This window comes from Apodemus sylvaticus, chromosome 16, assembly GCF_947179515.1.
Source record: "Apodemus sylvaticus chromosome 16, mApoSyl1.1, whole genome shotgun sequence".
NCBI lineage: Eukaryota > Metazoa > Chordata > Mammalia > Rodentia > Muridae > Apodemus > Apodemus sylvaticus.
Genome location: NC_067487.1, coordinates 10,868,959 through 10,890,849, shown reverse-complemented (window position 1 = coordinate 10,890,849; position 21,891 = coordinate 10,868,959). Strand labels below are relative to the sequence as shown.

General features: G+C 45.1%; 1 protein-coding gene across 1 annotated transcript in view; it reads left to right on the top strand.

Annotated features, from left to right (window-relative positions):
* Sema5a (semaphorin 5A) overlaps window positions 1–21,891 on the top strand; it is a 453,217-nt gene that overhangs the window by 94,205 nt on the left and 337,121 nt on the right. Inside the window, exon 2 of the mRNA XM_052159481.1 lies at window positions 19,771–19,867. The gene's annotated coding sequence lies outside the window, so the exon portion shown is untranslated. The remainder of the gene's footprint in view (window positions 1–19,770; window positions 19,868–21,891) is intronic.

The following is a 21,891-nucleotide window of genomic DNA, read 5'->3' as shown; positions in this document are numbered from 1 at the left end:
AAAGCAGTGGAGTTCCTGATGGGGTCAGAAAGTCACAAAATATCAAGGAAGAATCTCAGCTAATGAGCTCTCTCTGCCTCTGTCTCTGTCTCTGTCTCTCTCTCTCTCATATTAATCAAGGGGAGTTCAACTTAGCCCTGGTTATCCCACAGAGTAGATAACTTTCACACCCTTGGTCTTCCCTTCCTAGTGTCACCAACAATCCCATTTCTTGAAGGTTTCTTGAGCCACTGTATAGAAGCAGGAGCATGCCATGCTTGTTTGAGACCCTAATGACCTGCAGCCTGGCTGCTGCTGTTCCTTTGCTATCAAAGGAGACGCTCAGAAAGCAGACAGAACATCTCTGCTGCACATGGAGCACAGGTCACCGTTGAACTCAGGTCATGGAACCAGTTCTGCGTTCTCTTTCTGTTTTGTGCAATGCTTTCTGGAGTCTGTTCAAAATAGAGGATGTGATTCCTCCAGAGACATTGTGGAGGACTGGCATACTCCCTTTGTTTTAAGTATAATGTTAAATTTGGGGTCATAGTTTGTATAGAATTCAGAAACAATAGGCTTTTAGGCCATTTCTTTCCAAATCTTTGAAATTTGGTTTTGTTTGAGCCAATTCACTAAAATGGACCTAGAGCATTTGGGGGGCTGGGCAAGGGTATTCCATACACTCTAGAAGCTTGCAGTGTCCTGGGCTTTGAGGAAGGAAGGATTCCCTGGAAGATGAAAGGGAGTTTGTGGGCCCCTGTGAGCAGGCGGGTTTTCTGTGGAGCACTGTCATACAGTCCTCCTCAGGGAAGGGAGGCCTCTCCACTGTCTTTTAAATACCTCTTTGAATGGCAATTTCCAGTGGCTTTGTGAAATGATGTCTGATGGGATCCAGTGCTTCTCAGAGTTTCCTCAGACCTGCATGTGGCCTCCCCTGCCCTTGCCTTGAATTACAGTGTTTATTTTTAAAAGCTTTTGTGGTTTGAGCCTTCTGCCTTTGTTATTGCAGCTGACTGACTGACTCAACCTTCCCCCATCTTCTCCCTCCTCCAGCCTCTTTGTGGTTTGGGGGTCCAGTTGGGCTGCATGTAGACTGGGCTAAAGGGACGGAAGTCCAAAACTGTGGCCACATCTGCTACTGGTTAGCTGCGAAGTCACAGGTGCCCTTCAAGGTGCTCAGTCTGCTCACCAGAAATGTCCACTCCTCTGTCCAGCTTGTGTGCTCGCTTCCTTGGGTTTCCTGTGGTGTTATGCTTTGCGCCTTGTTTTTAATCACCCTGCCCCTCCTCACATCCCAATTCTTACCCGTAACTTGGAGCCAGATGCTTGTCGGGAAGATTATCATCAGTTGCTTTCAGAAGAGCCCCTTAGCTTCCCAAGGAGGCAGAGCATCATTGAGATACACAGTTCCCCCTCCCCTTGCAACCGCCTTTCCCCTGGCGGTGCCAGGGATGGATTAGCTTTTTGTTCAAGCTGTATATGGAGATGTAGTTTCTGTGGAAGATGGGGATGGTGAGTGGAAATGTTCAGGGTACCCAGAGAGACTTGTCTTGGTTTGGATGTTGCCCTGCCTAAGCACTGAAACTGTAGCAGGTCCTAGGAACAAAGAGCTACTCCCGCTGTCATCAGCAGAGACAGGAGGCAGAAACTTGACTCTCTATAAGGGCTTCCTGTGCCTGTCCTCACAGCCTTTTGATGGCTCTCATCCTTTATGCGTTGTGCATCCAGGCTCTCAGACAGCGAGTCTCTAACAAAATCAGCCTTGAGTTTCACAAGGAAATGTCTGTATCATCAGCCATTCCTCTGCTTTCCAGAACAAAATTTTCTTGGGGCTGAAACCTTCCTTTTCTATTGCCACAGAATCTGTTTAACAGCCTTTTAACTGGCAGACATATACACCCCAGTGTTAGCAGGGGCAGAGAATATTTGAGAGCCTGTTTGGATGGAAACACCTAGTAGGATGCTTATTTTAAAAGTATTGTTATGCAATACTGCTGGATGCTAGTTTGAAAGCCCTGATGACATCGCTTTTCTAACAGCATACTGCGGGTCAGTTTTGTGTTGATGTGATTAGTGGGAATTCCAGAGAAGTAGCTTCAGTTTGCAGTGATTGGAGCCTTGGGGACTGGCTGGACAAGAAAAAGCCAGGGTTTGTGCTGGTTGGAGGAAAACTTGGTAACTGATTCCCGTCTAAAATATTAGAATTGATGTGTTAATTATGGGTAGATTTTTATTTCCTTTATGAACTCATTTATAGCTAATTTATGTTTTCCTGATCACAATCAGAATTATTTATTCAATGGAAGAGGAGCGGGTACACATTCTCAGGAGCAGGTTTTATTTGTGTCGACACATGTGAGTTCCTTCCTTGAGTTTGGCTCACTTTTTAAAAACTGACAGTCTACAAGTGGAAGTAGAGAGTGGCCCTTAGTTTTTCTTGTTGTTTTGTTTGTTTCAATCACCACTATGGGAGCCTGGGGTTTGAAGGAAGCAATGGTATTCTACCTAGAAGCGGTGGCTCCAGCTCCTCACATGATGCAGAGCAGATTCGGCTGGAGATGAGGACTTGAGACCAGGAAGCTGCAAAGTACAGCCCCGAGTCCTTTTATTTTGTTCCTCTTTTGAATTTATTTGCTCTTTGTTTTGCTTTGCTTTTTAAATATTAAAGATCTCGCTGTACCAGGGCAACTCAATTAAATTAAGATAAGATGTTCCTGGTGTGGGTGTGGGAGACAATCAAAGGAACAGCACTTGCTGTTCTATCCTGTGTCCTCAGTTTCTCTTTTATGTACGTGTATTAGGAACACCTTTTTCTATCAGATGCACAACAGATGGGAATACATTGAAGGGGAGCCGCATGACCTGTATTGGTATTTAGAGGTTCAAGTTAATGGCCTGAATCATCAGGAATATATTATCTCCAGCATAATGAGACACAATCAATTCTTTTAGATTGTAATCATTGCTTAAATCCAGGGAACAAAGATTGCCCTTCTCTAATGAGAACTAGATGAGGTGGTTCACATGGCATTGGCGTAATTAAAGCCATAAGAAGCCCTCTGAGCCAAAACTTGGGCTCTTATTCCACTGGTGACCTTAGCCACCAGCCCATCCTCCCGGACGCCTATTAACCGTCCAGATTTCTGTTTCTTAGGGGCCTCATTTTCACTGCACAATGACTTCACAAAGGTCATTGCCCATGGTGGTCAGTGCCAGACAGTCAGGCTCCGGGGGCTCTCCCAGCTTGCTGGTAGCAAGGTGAGCTATGGGCTCCTCTAAGACACACAGCCACAGCTTACTTTGAGAGTGTGTAGGCAGCTGTGTCTCCTGAGTTTGTTCTATGACCCCTTGTCTCCCACGGTGCATCTGAGCTGGCTGGTCTTCTCTTTTTTGTCAGTCCTGCAGTCTTCCTTCATCTGCCTGTGATGTGCTGTGCAGATCTGGGGAGCAGGTGCTGTTTTTCAGCTGTTGCCCATGCCCTTCAGCATGCATAACCCACTCTGCTATCTATCCGTGGTATTTTCTCTAAGTCTTTGTAAATCCTGAACTAACAAATATGGACCCATTGTTCTCAGGAAAACTATGGGGTTGGATTGAGCACAAAATGACCACTGAATAGTTATATTTGCATCAACTGACCACTGAATAGTCATATTTGTGAGTTTTAATTACTATATATATATATACTAATTAAAATATATATATATATATTACATATGCATGTTCATATGTGTGGAAGCCAGAAAATACATCAATGTTCTCCCTCAGGGTCCCCTTTATCTTTTGAGACAGAGTCTTTCACTAAACCTAGAGATTATCCTTTTGTTCAGGGTAGATTGTTTGGCCATCAAGCCCCAGTAATCCCATCTCTGTATCCCCTAGTGCTGAGGTTCCAGGTGTCATGTCCACACCCAGCTCTTCGGTGTTTGGAATCTTTTCTTGCCCACTGGCTGACCTCTCCAGCCCTGTTCTAACCTGAACAACTGAGTAATTACTAATTGAATGGTGCTTGCTTAGCATTTTGGGTGGGGGGTGCTCAGGAAACCTAGAACACATGTCAGCACTGCTCTGGCACAGTTTTGAACAGATTAATCATGGACACAGTCTACTACAGTGAGGTGGGTAGCTCCCTGGATTGATTGATAAGATGCTCGCATTGCACACATGAGGAGCAGAATACTATATTCCAAGAGCCGGAGGTGATGATGCTTGCCTGGAATCCTAGCTCTGATGGGGTGGGGGGGGCAGATAGAAAAATCTCAGGAGCTTGCTAGGGAGCCAGGCTAGTCTAGTTGATGACTTTCTGGCCATTAGATAGACTCTGCTTTGAGAAGAGCTTAGTGGTGTATGCCTTGTATCTCAGCACTGAGGAGGCAGCAGCAGAAAGATCTCGGTGAGTTCCAGGCCAGCTGGCTCTACAGCTATGTAGTGAGACAGTATCTTAAAGCAAGCAAGCAAGCAAGCAAGCAAGCAAGCAAGCAAGCAAGCAAGCAGACAAACCCAGTCTTGAAAAACAAGGTGACAATATTTGTAGAATGATGAGTTAACTTTTGAGCTTCACACAACAAATATATACCTGCATGTATAACAAGGATGTGCACGCGCATGCACACACACACACACACACACACACACACACACACACTCACTCACCCCAAACGTGTCAGTGAGTAGATCCTATGATTCTGGCTCACTGCAGGAGAACAGGGATAAAGATTCAGGGAGCTGCCCTTCGACTGCAGCTCAGATGTCCACTTGCGAGGCTCAGGACTATTGTCCTGATAATCTCAGTGGATGGCCGGAAGGGATGCAAAGAAGACTGATTTGGAAAGCACAAACTTATTTAACAGATGAAGCTCTAAACACAGAATCTGTGTGTTAGGAGGACTAACTCTATCCCCCTTTCCTGCTAAGAAGTCGTTTCTCTGTGAAAGAAACATTTGGAGACACCAAGGTAGGAAGTTGTACTCAGATGTAGGAGAGCAAAGAAGTTTCTTCTCTTTCTAAGCTCGTCCTTGGTCACGGGACATCATGGTCATGGGACCTGGGTGATGGACACCATCCCTCTGGGATGGATTCTGAGCTCTCCCGCTGCCTTCTGAGGCTCCCCTGTGCAAGAGCGGCGTTGCTTCTGTCCTGTCCTTGGTGGACTTTGTCGCATCTCCAGTAGCACCTCCAGGATCTGGCTGAATGATGAAACTTGGGTAGCTCCTGTTTCACTGTTTCATACTCATCTTAGGCTTTTATTGCTGTGAAAGACATCACGGCCACGGCAACTCTTAGAAAGGAAATCACTTGATTGGGGCTGGCTTAAGGTTCTGAGGTTTAGTTCACTTTAATCATGATGGGAAGCATGGCGGCATGCTGGCAGACATGGTGCCGGAGAAGGATATGAGAGTTCTATGTTTGGATTCACAGGTAGCAGGAGAGACAGTGAGAGCCACTAGGCACGGCATGAGCTTCTGGCATGTCAAAGCCCACCCTCTCTGATGATGCACTTCCTCCAGCCAGGCCCCTCCTACTCAATAAGGCCACACCTCCTAATAGAGCCACTCCCTATGGATCTAATGGAGGCCATTTCCGTACCATCACGATACTGTACTCTAAACTTCTCTTTTAAAGAGAGCCCAGCATGGCTTTGATCTCAAGTAGTCCTGAGTTTTAATTACAAAATACAATGCCAGTCTCTACGTCCTGTGAAGAGCAATCGAGGCAGAGTCAGAGTGGGGATCTGAGATAAGGCGCTTTGCTTGGAGAGGGCGCATTGTCAAGTGCTATGGAAAGAGGACTGTGACTCAGTAGCCACTCTCCAAAAGCTCCTGACTTTGGTGGTCAGCAGGGCAGCTTTGGAATGCCTGCGGAGCATCCAGCCACAGGCAGTGAACTCTCCTTGACAACCGTGCTTCTGCTGAACCATATCGGAGCTGGACAGAAAGAGACTCGTGATGAGTTCAACCATATTGAAGACATCTTCTGAACACTAACAGTCTCCAGAGTGTCGCCCTTGGAGGATCAAAGCTCCTCCATCCTTGCTTACTTTCAAAGGTTATTTTTGCTTTCGGAGACATGCAAACCATCACACGCTATAGCAGGGGCCCACGACGGAAAGCTGATGGACAGACACCGGAGGTGGTGACATAAGCCCATTTATAGTCAGTGTTTGTCTCATGATACCAAGCGGGTCAGGTGTGTGGTGTAACCTACCATTAATCGTATTTCCCAAAGATTATTCTGTTTTTCTGCCACTGGTTAGAGCCACGGCTGATATTTGCTGTTCAGACCGTCCTACCTATCTGCTCTGAAAGTGACATGTCTGTCACCCTTGGCCAAGCAAGGGAAAGCACTGGGGCAGCTGGCATTGTCTGACATTCAGATCAGAGGGGACTCAGGAAACTACTCGTTCATTTCGAAATTGCTGTGTTCTGTTTTTCTCTCAGCTGCTGTTGAAGGGCTCTATGTACTCCAGAATATGAAAATAGTAGAGGGCAGATCTGGAGGAGTGGGTACTGGCCTATCAGCAGCTGACCAAACACCGTATCATTGCCTATGGCCTAGCGTTTACCTTAGAAGTCCTTGAACTGTGCAGTTGTCACCAAAATTCCATACTACTTTTCAGGCCTGTTTGTTTCTCTTCTGCAGCACTTAAAAATAGGTTGCAGGTTAGGTAATTGTCAGACAGTAATGACAGCAATGTCCCTCCTCTGCAGGGCAATCAGATGCACATCAAGGACTAAACAGCCCACAGGGCAAACATTTCCCCCCTCCTACCTTCTTCCTCAGTGCTCTAAGCTTTCTGTTTGAATATGGGTTTCTTTTTATTATTATTTAATTTCCCCAGTGTTTTCACTGACTGCTACAGTGGTCTGTGATTCTCTCGTTTCTCTTACGGGATGTGTGAGGAGAGATGGGTGGATTTTATATTAGCAGTCTGCTGAGTTGCTGGATGTCTGCTGGTCCAAGAGAAGAGATGGATGAGAAGCATAATGTGGCGTGAGCCGTGTCGTTTAACACTCGAGTTTGTATGGCTCCAGGAAGCAGTCCCAGAACAAAGGCAATTCTGTGGATGCTGCAGCCTGGCTTCATTTCCTGCTCTTGTCTCCTCCTCTTCCAGAGAGTTATGCGAGCCTTTCTTTACACCTCTGCGGGCTGGGCTTAGGTTTCTTCCTTTTGGAGTACTCTTCTTGAGTCTTTACATCTAAAAAGTAGTTGATGAGAATTGTTAACTGTGAATGAACCAAATCAAACACGTAATAAAGTCAAGGTTAAGAGATGCATTTGGAATAGAACTCGAAGTACTTAAAAGATTTGCAAGAACTTTTTAGTTAATGGCTCATATCTGTTTATTCTTAGGAAGAACACATGCATTTCTTCTAACGCCGCATATAAAATTGAAGCCGGACAGTGACTCCAGGCTTTTATAGTTGATCTTATCCAAAAGGACCAGAAGCAGTAAAGATGAGTCTTTTATGTGTAGCTAGGTAGGAAGAAAGCCTGGAGGTTGAGGATAGCATTGGAGGGATATGCAGATAGCAAGGGTCAGACGGGTTCAGAACACTGGTGTTCAAGGACCTTGAAGTCCATGATGTCAGAGAATTGGAGCTCCAGAAGCAAAGTTGGAAGTTTGGAGCAGGGGTTGAAGCTAAGTAGTGAGGTGCTTCCTTAGTAAGCACAAGGAATGCATTCAGTCCTCAGGGTTGCAAATACAAATAAGAAGGATGACAAACTAGATACTATCTTGTCATCCATGACCAATATGGATTTTGGTCTTGTAACTCTGAGTATCATTAACTGGAATAATTTTCATTTATCAGTTACATTGATATCTATACATATGGCTTTGCTGAGGGAATTGTAGAAGTCATGCAAGATAGCCTTTCCAAGCTAATGTTTCTATTGTAGTAGAAGCATGTTTTTCTACTAGATGCTAGAGCCGTAAAGTTGCTTTTCTTCTTCCTTTGTACATCATCATGGGACAGCCCTCAGAAGGCCTCTGGTCACTGAGACCCTCAGACTATGAAGGGTATGGAGGAGGGGAAGGGGCCATGCCTGTATCTGTCAGGCTTGTGGATGAACAGAGGTAAGAGAGCAGTTTGTTTGCCCTAGAATGTCTCCAGGGATTTGGAATTTCATTCTTGAGTGGACAGGACACATCTCAGCTATGACAAAAGCAAATGGCTTCTAATAAATAGCACCAAGAAAGGATCTTTAGAGACTATAAACACTTGGATGGAGCAATAGAAAAATTTTCCTTCCAGTCATGGTAGGATTAAGCTTAGACAGGAGTCTCTAATGTTGGAATTGTGACCTTCCTCTCATCATCTGTAACAAAGTCATTGATGCACAACCTGTGTCTAGAAACATTTGCCTGGACACCTTCCTGAACAGTGTGATCTAGAAGACCTGCACGAGGAGGGGACACTCTTTAGATCCCACCGGATTTGTCTGCCTTTCTGTGTGATTCTGACTAACATTGGAAGATTAGAGATCAGGATGATTAAAATGGCGGCAAACCGGAAGGAGCCCTTTAGAGGCTCACTGTAGGGCTAGCTGTGCTGTGAATATCCACTTCTACCCTGAGAGGTGAAGGAGCATTAGTTGTCATCATGCTGTCTGCACTGAACACTCCTGTTTACTTAACCTGGTGTCACAATCCAAAGGCAACTATGAATAGATTCCCCTGTTCAGTGCTTCACTGTGGGTCATGGGATCCAGGGGCAAGAGGAACATAATAGCTGCTGGAGGCACCAGTTGCTGAGGAGAGAAAACTGCCTCCCACCGAGATACCAGGGGCCTGTGGCTGTGAGGGAGCCAGGAACAAGGGCGAACTTCGTTCGTGATGAAGTCACTTTAGTGTGATATTAACTGAAAGGGCAGGAAAGGTGAGTTCTGGAATTCAGTCAGCGCATGAACTTCCTGGGTACCATGGAGGGCTTCGACCTTCCCAGGGAGTGCAGAGTTCATAGAAAAAAGAAAATTATAGTAAGCCAATGTTGGGAGGTGAGCTGTGGACAGGCAGCCTGGTCCCAGGTTGAGCAAAGACATTTGAACCTCTGCAGCACGACGACCCAGTGGGCGTCGCTTCCACCTCTGTGGGATGGAAGGAGTTCGGTCACTGTCCCCTGGATCTCCGTGACAATACCAATAGTCAGCTCCTGCTGTCCATCCCCATGGAGATGGACGTCTCAGGATGGGACACCTCTTCCTTATCCAGTTGCTCAGCTGGGGAGCACTAGTGCAGACTCATGGAGTACGGCGCATGTAACGGGAGTGTGCCTGAGCACTTTCAGTGAAAACCACTGAACCACCCTTCTGATTTTTATGGCCCTCTGGGCCGCCAGCTGGGCTGCCTTGCTTCCATTTCATTTACTGGAACAGACATAGGTTTGCTGGTACTGCTCAAGATGAACTGTGGCTCCTGCAATAATTATTAAACTAAGAAATTTCCTGGGATGGATTTGTGAGTCTGTTTCTACTTTTTATCGTTCTGTTTCTATTTTAAGCTGCAGTGCAACATTGGATAAAGGGAAAGGTGAGAGGTGTCTGTTTAAACCAAACTCCAATTGTTCTCTTTGTTACTGATGTCTAATAAGTGTTTGTGTTTATGGGACGTAGTATGGTCTTTTTACTATATAGTCAGTGGGTTTCGATCTAATGGTGTCATTAGCTTATTGGAATATCTGTTTTCTTTTTATTTCCAGCCTACTTGAACCATTTTGTCAATGACTGTTAGTTATTGTCACCTACACTTCCAGAACTTCATTCTCCCAAGTATATGCTGCTGCCTCTTCCCCAGGAACCACCTTTTCTGTCTCCTCCCTTTCAGGGTTTGGTAACTACCATTCTACCTCACACTTTTGTGCAGTTAACCTTCTTTTAAACTTATGCTTGGAGTAATGCATGAGATTTGTCTCTGGGGCTAGTGTATTTATTTTGTGTAATGTCTTTGATGACTCACATGCTAGAGTTTCATCCTTTTTGAAGACTGAATAGCAAGTGTTGTAGGGATGTATGTTTCTCATTCAGTCATCAGTGGAGGCTTGGATGAATTGTATTTCTTGTGATTATGAAAGCTGCTTCACTCAATGTGAGGGTTTGGAGGGCTCCCCCCCCCCCATACTGATCTTCTTCCCTTTGGATGTACAGCCAGGCAGGAGAATTCTGCACCACTTGATACTTCTCGCTCTGTGAGTCCTCTATGCAGTATCTTGTAATGATCATACTTGGGATGAAACTAAGAAAGACATGAGAAAGAAGAGAATCCCTTCCTCAGACTGTTTGAATGTGGACCAGCACCTTTTGCTTGCAGGTAGTGGATCACCCACTGTTCAGAAGCTCTATGATGGATGGGTCTTTGACCTGGGCAGGTGGTATCACGAGGAACCAAAGACAGTTTGGTTGGCACGGGTGCTTTGGGAACTAGTGAATCTGCCTGGTGTTTCTGATAGAAAGGAAGCTTCAGTACATACATTTTGTGCCAAAAGGGATGGCATAACTGAGAGCCAACTTAAAAAAAAAGTTTTCTCTTTTTTTTTTGTTCCCCCACAAGAATAAACTCAAAATATGGCAAGACAAGATCCAGCTGGTCTATGGCAAAGTAGCCTGCTTCTTGTTTCTCTCAGTAATTTATATTGAGAAATGACAAATGCACAGGCTGGAATCTTTGAGGCAAGACACCCACCCATGTAGTGTTACGATCTCAATGAAATGTGAACAAATGTTTGGGTGGCATAGCTCTTATTCCTGAGCAACTTGAAAGCACACAACAGTTCTAAAGTGAGACGAAGGTTTTATTTTTATGTCTTTGGAGAGATGAATAGTCTGGAAAGACTTCTCATTATATTCCTGGATATGCAGAAACATCATATCATTGAGTCTTCCAGGCAAAATAACTTGGGAGCTCAGATTACCTTATCTACATAAGGCAGGGACATTTGGCCCACACCCACGAGACAAACAAAGGTACTGATGAATCCGAGCTGTGTGCACACATGGCGGCCTAGGGCTAGTCTTGTGGGTTTGGACTGTCTTTCTGCGCATTGAGTTAAAGAGAAGCATCCTTTCAATTCTCTATGCTGAGTTTGTAGCAAGAAACTTGTTACAAACATCCTACTTGTTATTTTTGTAGCAAAATGTTTTACTGAACGACTTAACACTTGTCATTTCATTCAGAATTCACTGGAAATCTCACAGCTAGCCAACTTCCCAAGGCTAAATAAGCTTCCATTTCCTTTCAGACCCCCCCCCCAACCCTCTGCAGCAGATGCCTGTCTGCCTTATGCCTGACTTTGCAAATTATGCTTCTATAGAGGACTGCTATTGGGGTCAGCCTGGGCTCTTTCTGCTCAGCAGACTTCTGTTTTGTTTTTCAGTGTGTGTATGTGTGTGTATGTGTGTACGGAGTGTGTATGTGTGTGCGAACGGGGTACAGCCCATGGCCTTGTGCATATGGTAAATGCTGGGCCAGTGACCTCTAACCTCAGCCCTGTAGAGCTGGATCTTGATGTTAAAATCCCTTGTCGCTTCAAGCTGCCTCTCACAGGTTGGATGAGTTGTTCTGAGTGTGTGCACTCAAGAGGGCACGGTGTGAACGGACCTCTGCCTCCCTTTCTTTCCCAGTGTTGACATGCTAGCCTAGAAGGATGAATCAATTTAGCTGTCAAAATAAAAGCTGAAAGTCCAATTGCCCATGCAAATTAACTGCTTTGTGCAAACACTTCAAAATTGCCTGCAGGGAAAGCAAGCTCGCTCTTTGAAAATTTGGCTACTGGTAACCTCAATAAGGATGTATGCGCTCTTATGCAACGTCATGTCCTGGGAAAGTCAATTTTGAAAATTTTGTTATTTTGAACAGTTCCTTGATCTTTGGGAACTCGTTTGCTTCAGTAGTGGTTTGTGGCCCTCGCGTTTCCCCGACTATTCCCAGGGCTCTTTGCCGCCAAGAACAAGGCTCAGCGCATTGCCCCACTGGGAGGCATTCAATAGCAAGTGCTTTTCTCTAGCTTTATTCCTGCCATTGAGGCAATGCATGGGTTCCAGGGTCAGCAGTTACTACCAGCTCCAAGCGCCCGCTGAAGGGTAATCTTCACGAACACTAAGTGGAAAACAATTGGATTTCTTTCTTCCCAAATGTTTTCAGGATTGACCAGTGCTCTCAGGACAGAAATTGTTTCTGTCTTCCCTTTTCTGCAGATTCTTGCCCTGTGTTTATTGTTTATAAGCCTCTGTGAGCTGCCGTGGCTCTTCTGTAATGGAGGGCGGCATCTGAGGCTGGACCTGAGAATGACGACTCTTAAGAGGAAGGAGACACATTTGTCTCCTGTGCCCCTCACCGTCTAGATGGAACTTTTAGAAGTGTGCACTGTTCTGACAAGCAAACTTGAATTGTTCTCGGAGGGCCTCAGAGCCTGATTTTTGCATTATTATATGACCTTGGCGTGGGTCTCAGGCGCACACATGGAAAGGGGCTGTGTCCATGAGGCTTCAGTTACTTTGGGCACTGGCCTGCTCCCTGAGCCCGTCCCAAGATATCTCAAGATTTGATAGTGATTTCTATTCCTGCACACACATCATGACCAAGAAGCAAGTTGGGGAGGAAAGGGTTTATTGAGCTTACACTTCCACATTGTTGTTCATCACCAAAGGAAGTCAGGACTGGAACTTAAGCAGGTCAGGAAGCAGGAGCTGATGCAGAGGCCATGGAGGGATGTTTCTTACTGGCTTGCTTCCCCTGGATTGCTCAGCTTGCTCTCTTATAGAACCCCAGACCACCAGCCCAGGGATGGCACCACCCACAATGGGCCCTCCCCCCTTGATCACTAATTGAGAAAACGCCTTACAGTTGGATCTCATGGAGGCATTTCCTCAACTGAAGCTCCTTTCTCTGTGATAACTCCAGCCTGTGTCAAGTTGACACACAGCACCAGCCAGCCAGTCCATTTGGGTACTTGGGAGAATGTTGTAACTTGGCAAGGCTGGCTTCCAGATGAGGAGTTCCTTGAAGTCATTGACCTCTCCTGTAGCTCTATGCATGCAGTTCTTGGTTTCATCTTATCTTGAAGTGGATGCAGAAAAAATATGGCTGGCCCATGTGAGCCACCGGGCAGAGGCGAAACATGAGTTTTCTGTTCTACATTTCATGGTTTCTTATTACCATTCTCACGTCTTTATTTCAAATGCATATGTATTACATTTTGTCTTTGTTATATAGGATCTGTGGCCTCTTACAGTCTGCCCTGTGTGTACCGATGCTTCTTTTGAGTACTGCGGTATTTGAGAAGGCTTGTTGGGTTGGCCAAGATAGCTGGGGAAAGAGGTTCTGCCAATGAAACAATAGCCCAAGGTCCTGAGAGGCAGTCCTCACCCCTCTTCTGCTCACCCCCAGTCCCCTTGTCTCCCCTTGCCTCTGCATGCCCCATTCCTGCTGCTGGAGGCTGATCTAATGGGATCTAATACGCACTGTGAGGACTTTGGTTAGAAACTGTACAGTAGTGGAGACTCATGCCAGTTCTACCTGCTCCTGTTACTGAGGCAATAGATTACAGCCAGTTTGCTTCGCTGCAGCTTCCAGTCCACTCTCCTTGTTCTCACTCCCAGCGTTTTCTAAACTTCAAATTTATTTTAGAAAGTAAGCCATTGGGAATGCATTGACTCTGAGAAAGTACTCGGTGTTTTAGAAGAAAGGGCTGCACGTGCCAGGGCTGCTTCTGTACCTGCGCTTCTCCCCCCTTATCTCTCTCCCTTCCCCACCGTCCACTCTCCCCTCTGAGAGCTTTCTCTTGTTGGCTTTTACTGTGTTCCCCTTTCACACTTCGTACTAGGATGACTGATGGCGTCCTAATGATGATGCCCTCTTTCCTTCAGCACCAGTGACGGGTCCCCCACCCCCATTGCTGTCTGGTAGGATATGCCTTTCTTTAGAGAAGACCTCACAGAGTGAAGTCAAAGAGTGGGAACAAAGCAGTGGGAGGTGCCTGGGCCACCATTCCATCTGTCACTCCATCCCCCGTGAGCTGTCTGCCCATGCTCAGAACCTTTTCCATCTTGGACCTGTGTCATAGTGGCTTCATGGCGAATTCCAGGCCACCCGTACCTGCTTGGCACCGCCTTCCCAAAGCCATTTCCTCCTTGATTCTCAGCATCTCACTAGGACTCTGTTCATCTGCCCCCCCCCCCTTTGTTTCATGATCACCAAGCCATGGCCCGTAGCTCACACACTGGGGGACCCTTGTCCTTCATTCACATCACGCTCCAATTCCTGGACAGACCAGTCACATCCTCATTGTTCATCTTACTGTGATATTCAAGGGCATTCACTTCTGATACAATGTACCCTGAGTTCACCCCCTCAGATGTAGTTCATGTTTTACAAAATAAATGGACCATAGTTGATACTCCTATTTTAAGAATGTTTAAAAATTTAGTGCAGGTAGTTAAAGTTTATCTAGGAAGGTGAAATATATTTTGTTTGTGAATGTGTAAAATAACTCAATGCTAGTTTCGATTTGTGAGCTTTACAGGTTGCCTTTCTGGTTCCAAACCTCACAGCTGGCCATGAGGGAACTCTTAACCATGTCTGCAGTGAAGCTTGTGGCCAGTCTTCTTAATAGGCGCCTCTTTCTTCAAACCTTCTCATTCTAGACTCTGACTGTCTCTGAGATTTCTCCTGTGCATTTTAAATTTCCATGTAGCCGTGAAAATCTAGCCTTTTTGTTTTTAAATTTAAAAAACATTTAAGATCTTTGAATTTGAACTTTTCCTTTTATTCTTTCAGACAGGGGTTCTCAATCTAACTTGAGGATCACTGAATACTTTTCTAGAAAGAATCATGGAACCTAGAAAAGCTGTTAGGCACATGGCTCTGGTTGATTTTCGTCTTAGGAAACAGGGAAGGACCAGCAGTGGAAACTGTGTAGTAGGATGGGACCTGGGAAAGATGGGGTTGCCTTCTGCCCACCCCCAGTGGGGTCAAGTGGACAGTGTTTAGTTCTAGTACAAAATTGTCCCTCAAGGAAACAAACCCTTTTTTTTTAAAAAATTGGGAACAGATCAGGTGGGTGGAGCTGAGAGCCCATGTGGTTTATCCTAGTCTTCCTCCCAGATTGAAATCAGAGACATAAGTGTGCCACAAAGCCCACACTACAGATCCCATTGTTAGCATAGACTATCTACCATGCATGCAATAAATAAATAAATAAATAAATAAATAAATAAATAAATAAATAAATTCAAAGGCAGCACTATCAGGCAGAACATTAAAGGATACTTGTCAGGAGCTGATTTGGGATAGAACTTCCCTTTGCAATTTGCAGAGTTATCAATTTCTTCATATCTTCTAACAATGAAATGTCTGGCCTGGCTTATCTCTGCTGTCCGGTCCTCAGCAGAACCGCTGTGATAGTTTATATATGCTTGGCCTAGAAAATGCCACTATTAGAAGGTATGGCCCTGTTGGAGTAGGTGTGTCACTGTGGGTGTGGGCTTTAAGATCCTCATCCTAGCTACCTGGAAGGAAGTATTATGCTAGCAGCCTTCAGATGAAGATGTAGAACCCTCATCTTCTCCTGCACCATGCCTGCCTGGATGCTGCCATGTTCCCACCTTGATGATAATGGACTGAACCTCTGAACCTGTAAGCCAGACCCAATTAAATGTCCTTATAAGAGTTGCCTTGGTCATAGCAACTGCTCACAGCAGTAAAACCTAACTAACACAACTGCCGTGGTTAAGCTTTTATACCCACCCCTCTTATCCTAATATTCCACTAAACCCTGGTACCTCTTCTTTCCTTTGGATCAAGTCTCATCTTTTTCTGCAGTTGGATTCCCTATAGTCTTTTGTCATTTCCTTTGCACATCTGTTGGAGTCTAGTGGGCTCCTTTCTGTCTTTGTCCCATCGGCCATGTGGGCAGTAGCTTTCTGTGATGGTGGACACACTCCCCTCTCTGGCACTGCTCTGCTGCCTCCACATCTGGGAGGAGGTCATCCCTCCTTGCTCCTTTAGCCTCTTACGGGAGATTTGTTTTTAGCTTTTCTTACTTCCCCTGATACATGATGAAAAGCCCATGTTTTTGCTTATGGGCCCTAGTTCTCTGAAGCCCCTATTTCCTTCTTATCAGAACTGTTTTCTTTTAGCCATATCTATTTCTTGTGTATTCTTATAGAGTTCTCCCTGTGCAGGCATCCCCTCAGTACACCAAGCACAAATGATGGCACCAGGCACTCACGTTCCAACTCAGTGTGTATTGGCCAACGTGATTCTTCATTTACTGCCGATGACCCTCAGGCACTGCCGATGGTTGTGCTACTTGCTCCACTTGTAATTTGTCATCCGTTGGACGTACCTCATCGCCTCCTTTCATAGTCTACTCTCTTCCCACTCATCCATCAGAGCACAAGTCACCTGGCATTTCCCTGGGGAAATTTTCTTAACTATTTTGTCTGCATGTAATACTTCTCCCTGCTCCTCTCACAGTTTCATGGTATTTATCGAATTATGTAGCAGAAACATAACATGGCGTCTTTTTGTGATTTCCTGAGAGCACAGCTCCTGCCTAATTTGTGTTCTGGCTCCTTCCTGTGCATTATCATCAGGATGTGCTGTATACAGCTGGTGAATGGGATCTACATGTTGATGCAAAGACATCACACTGACTGTTAATAGTTTTCTCAAACCTTTATCTGGTAAAGTCTCCTTTAAATACTGTAACAGTAGCTAGAAAGTCTGTTTATATTCATTTAATTTCCAGTCTGACTTTATTATTTGGGGAATGTTAAGTTGACCTGGGCCTACAATATGAATTTATTTTGGGGTTTATCAAGTCTGCTGCTTAGCAAGTCTCCACAAGAGTCAAGAAGTCCGTACTACCTCCTGCTGGGTGGAGTGATCTGAGAGAATAAAGCCAGACACCGATGGGCACTTAGCGAGCTGTGATTGACGCTCACATTTTATGCTGTCTTCCCCATCTGGAGACATTTTTAGAACCCATGGGATGAAACTTCTGGGAAGAATTATCTGTGTATCAAGAAGAGTTCTAGTGATGATTCTGCACTTACATTCCTAGAGATAGATATTTTCCCCATGTTCTGTACACTTCAGGGGTTGCTCGTATAAAGGTTGATACCAAGTACAAAGAGGAAAGAGTGACGTCAGTGCGCCACAAGGCAAGTGTGGAAACTGATGTTACTAAATCATGTGTGCATGATGTCACTAAATCTGTTGGCCATGCTTCTGGGTTAGTATAACCTTGTTCCCTTTGACTCCCTTCAGTTTTCTAGAATACCTTTGAGTGGTCTGTTACTTGTTTCTCTGCTGGTTTTTGTCTTCACTGTAACCAAATTCTGTGCACCAGCTAGGCTTCTCCGTCTGTAGGAATGGTCCTGTAACTTGGCTCCGGCTAAGAGCATAGCATGCTACCGCAGACGCTGCTCCTGAGCCCATGCACCCTCCCCTATGTTTTGTGCCTTTGAACTGTCCCCCAAGTGGCTCAACGCCTGCTTGGTTAATTGCTGAACTATCTGGTGCATGGCTAGTGGCTATCCACCTCACTCTTGGGATAAATGCACACATTGTTGCTGGCATGGTCTGTATTCATACATCAGGTTCTAAAGGAGGCTGTGCTTTCCTCAGCCACAGGAGGTCTGTCCATCACAGCTGAACATCGAGGCTAACTTTACAGTAAAAAGAGTTGTTCTGGGGCTGTCTGATTGTCCTGGCTGTTACTGTCCCTGTTTGAACTGAGCAGAAAGGCTCTGCTGCAATCTGTTTCTACCACCAGTCTTCAATTCTTGAAGTGTTCTTTTTGGCCTCATCTTCTTTGTCAATTAAGAAAAGGCTTTGTTCCATATATGTCCAGCAGAAGTTCTACATCAACTTATCTCTGACCTCTGGACTGGAGACCCATTCTCCATTTTTAACTTAAATCTTATGTGTTGGCCTTAGTAGACAGCCAGAGCTATAATGGGTACCCATGAATCTACCCAATTCTATTACTCATACCCGGACTATGATCTAAATAAGCAAATGTGAGAGAATTGTATTAGCAATTGTTATAAAGAATATTGTAGGTTTCCAGACAATCAACTCATATATTCATATGTGCTGTTTAATATAACCTCCGTACCAACATTTTGTTGCCACACCCATAGGAGATATTATTGGTGATGAGAAAAAAGAAAAGAAAAGGAAGGACGAATTTGAGTGTTTTACAGTATTTTCCTTGGCTGAGCATTCATCTTTACCTTTGGGAAAGCTCCTTGACCCTCATTTTGGCCTCAAAGAGTTGCATCTGTACCTCATCCCTTCCAAAGGATGATGTCACAGGCCATGAAGACCCTACCGAGACCTTAGAGTTGGCAGTGTTGCAGGGCAGAGCTGCACCTGGCCTGCTTGGAAGTCTCCACCGCCAGCACTTCCGCGTGCTGCTCCCAGTCTCTCCTTAGCTTCTCTCGAATCCTCCGCATTCTCCAATGGGCTTTCCTAGAAGAAAGAAGCCTTATGGAATCACTGTCCCTGTGTCCCTGAAATCCAGGACACCCTAAAGGCATTTTAGCAGTTTCCATTTTTGTAATCTACCATTTCCTGCAGTTGTGTTAAACTTTGGGTTATTTTATGGAGGTTGGCTTTAAGCTGCTTGGCTTTTGATCATCACTGACATGGGCCACAGGGGGCTCATTGAGTGGAAGAGTTGCCGGAATGTTCTGGAACGTCTTCTCATGTTCTCATCACCATCCACAGCTGCTCTCTATTATGTGGGTGAGGAATGAGGACACCCGTGTGCTTCACATGTACAGTGGCCCGAAACCAATGAGGGAAGAAGAGAAAGAAAGAGGCATGGTGCATAAGAAAGGGATGTCATGAGCTGGTGTTCATCACTGGACACAACAAACGCCCTTCACTGATGGCCGACAAATTATTGCTCAGATAACAAGTAGGGAGTCACTCACTTCACTCTCTTGTGTATGTGTTTGACTTTACAACTGGTTTTCCTGCCTTAATAGCATAAATTTATGAGGAAATACAATACATTTTTGGTTTTTAGTAATGTAAATTTATTTTGTTGCCACTGGATTTTTTTATTAAATTTTATAATTGTGTAGGAAACATAGGGACACGTGACAGTGCAAACTCAATTTCAGGGGTAGTATATGCTGTGCATACTCTTAAGACCTTTGTACGACCCTTTATTCTGGGTATTTTTGCCTAAGTTGTGCAGTGGAGGGGCCATTGAAATGGGCACCATTTTATTTTCAAACTTTAAAAGGTAATCCCAGGGAATTTGAAATAATGGCCTCTATGGATGTTTCATGAGATTTTCTTTTCACATGTTGAACATCGCTAAAATTTTTATTTTCTCAGCCTGGAGAAACAGCTCAGCAGTTAAAGGAGCGTACTGCTCTTGCGTTTGGACCACAGCTCACATATCAGGAAGCTCACAAGTGCCTGTAACTCCTGTCCAGGGAATCTGCAGCCTCTAGCCTCTGTGGGCGCCCACACTTACTTACACACCCCCCACTCTAGGAAAATAATTCAAAATCAGTTAGATCTTGGAAGAAAACATCTGCGTTATTTGTAAAGTATATTTCTTTTTAAAGAAATAAACCCAGCAGCGTCTATAATGCTAGGTTTCTCATAATGGCGATCACAGAGCGATCCAATGTTGCTCTCTCCAGCATTGTTAAGGATGCGTGTACTGGTCGAACAGGGCACTGATGGGACTTCCTAGCATTCATAAGCAAAGACCGCAGTGATTTTTCAATATATACTAACTGGGTCTCTATCTCTCTTTGTTGAAGGGCTGGCGTGTGACATCTGGGCTTGGGTGCCCATGTGGCCGTGCAGTTCAGCGTGATTCATGAAGGAGGCCACATCTCTCTGCCCTCTCTCTTCTTGGTAAGTGAGATGCCTGAGACCCAGAGAAAGAGCTACACATTTAGACTAGATGTCTCTTCTGTTAAAAATGGCAGTAAATGATAGCTTTCAGAAAAAAGAACTTTTTTTTTTAAAGGTAATGCAATTTGGCTCTGAGTGTGCCGTGAAGTGAAATCACTGGGGACCTCCAGGACAGGAGGAGAACTGGTGACTCATGGTGGCTCCTAGTCACAGTGTGACTGCCTAACAGGTTTCAGTTTTGTGCCTGTGCTGTGTCCTGACTTAATTTGTGGTATGCCCATTTGTCATTGTACTTTACTATTGTGGGACCTCCTAAGGTGTCTTGTACCTTCCGAGAACAGCCACAAATGCCCATAATGTACCTCAGGGTACATTGCATCAGCCGGTAGTGTAGAGACCAGCACCTCCCCTTCCGAGATCAGCCTATCAGCAGTTCTGCTTATTGAGGCATCGAAAGTCCAGCTCAACATCCTACGTTTGTGGGGACCCGTGGGGACCCATCTTAGGTGTCTCAGACTCGGGAGGTAGCCTCTCACTGAAGCCTGTGGTCACCTTTAAAAGGACTAGAAGAGGGGGGAAGGGAATGATGGTGCTGGGGGCGGGCAGCAGAGGTAGGGAGAGGGAGAGGGAGGGGGCACAGGGAGAGGGAGGGGGAGGAACAGGAGAAGAGAGAGGGACAGGAAGAGAGACAGGGAGATGGAGAAGAATAATGAGAGTGAGAAGGAGAAGAGGGACAGGGACAGGGACAGAGACAGGGAGAGACAAGGATCTGCCCTTCATAAACTAGTCACTGGGAACACTATACTTTATTAAATCACCTCTCAACACAACTATTGCAGGCAACTTTATTGTACTTTCAAATTAAAAAAAAATGCCAATGACAGCCATATATACCTTCTGTGTCCTTTTGACTGTCACAGTCGTGGGACAAAGTTGCCAGTGCCCTGTCGTTTTACATTCTGATCTCTACTAAATGGGTTTCAAGAGTCCAGTTCCCAGGGATGCAGAAGAGCTTGGCTGACACCGAATATCCTGTCTGGGTCCTACATTTCACAGGACAGGCCTCGGTGCTGCAAGGTGTGTCTTTCTGTTGCCCATGTAAATTCAGGTCCACAAGGTATCTAAGTACAAGTAACCAGGGCACCTCAGTCCCTCCTCCATGGATAACTGCAGAGCCAGAATACTGGGAAAAGGCCCAGGGATAGGAAGGAGTCGGATAGCTGTGATTTGGATGTGCCATGCCCCCTACATTGTAGAAGTCTATTGTTAGCTCATGAAGATCTCATGGTTACCAGGCCCTGTGCTGAGGAAAGATAGCTAATTCTTGCTCCCAGTCTTTGAAGCAGATGCTTTCATGATCCTAAAAGATGAGTAAGCTGAGTCCCAGAAAGGGTCAGTAATTTATCTAACCAGGCAGGAGCAGAGACAGGATTGGGCTGATGACTCCCAACCCTAAGCCCAGACACTAACTTAGAGCACTGGGCATGCCATTCTGGAATGAGGACAGACATGCGCTGCTATTGCTATTATTGTGATGATGATTATAATAATAATTACTTTTCTCCATTCTGAAAATTCCAGGGCCCTTAAAGAAAAGCATACAACAAGAATTAAGGAATTGCTTTTTCAAGCAATTGATTTGTCAATCAGAAATTGACAAGGTTCTCTTTTGAAATGGTAGGGGAAAAGCACAGTTAGTGTCTACAGGCCTTAGAGTCTATTCTCTGCTATGCCTCCTCATCTCCGCCACTGCAATATGACAGTAGCCACAGGCAATACGTAAATGAATGTTCCAGCAAATCTTATTTACAAAGGTAGGAGGCAGGCTGAAAGTGGTCCCCAAGGCTCTCTTTTGCTGAACTTTGATGTATGGGTTCTTAAAGATCTCTTCACAGAGAGGATGAAAATATATCAGTAGCCATTAAGTCTCAACAAAATGTAGCGTGGGCGCATGGAATCCTATCACAAATTTTAATGAAATCACAACTGTGCCTGAAAAGACTTGGGAATAAGGGCATGGGGGT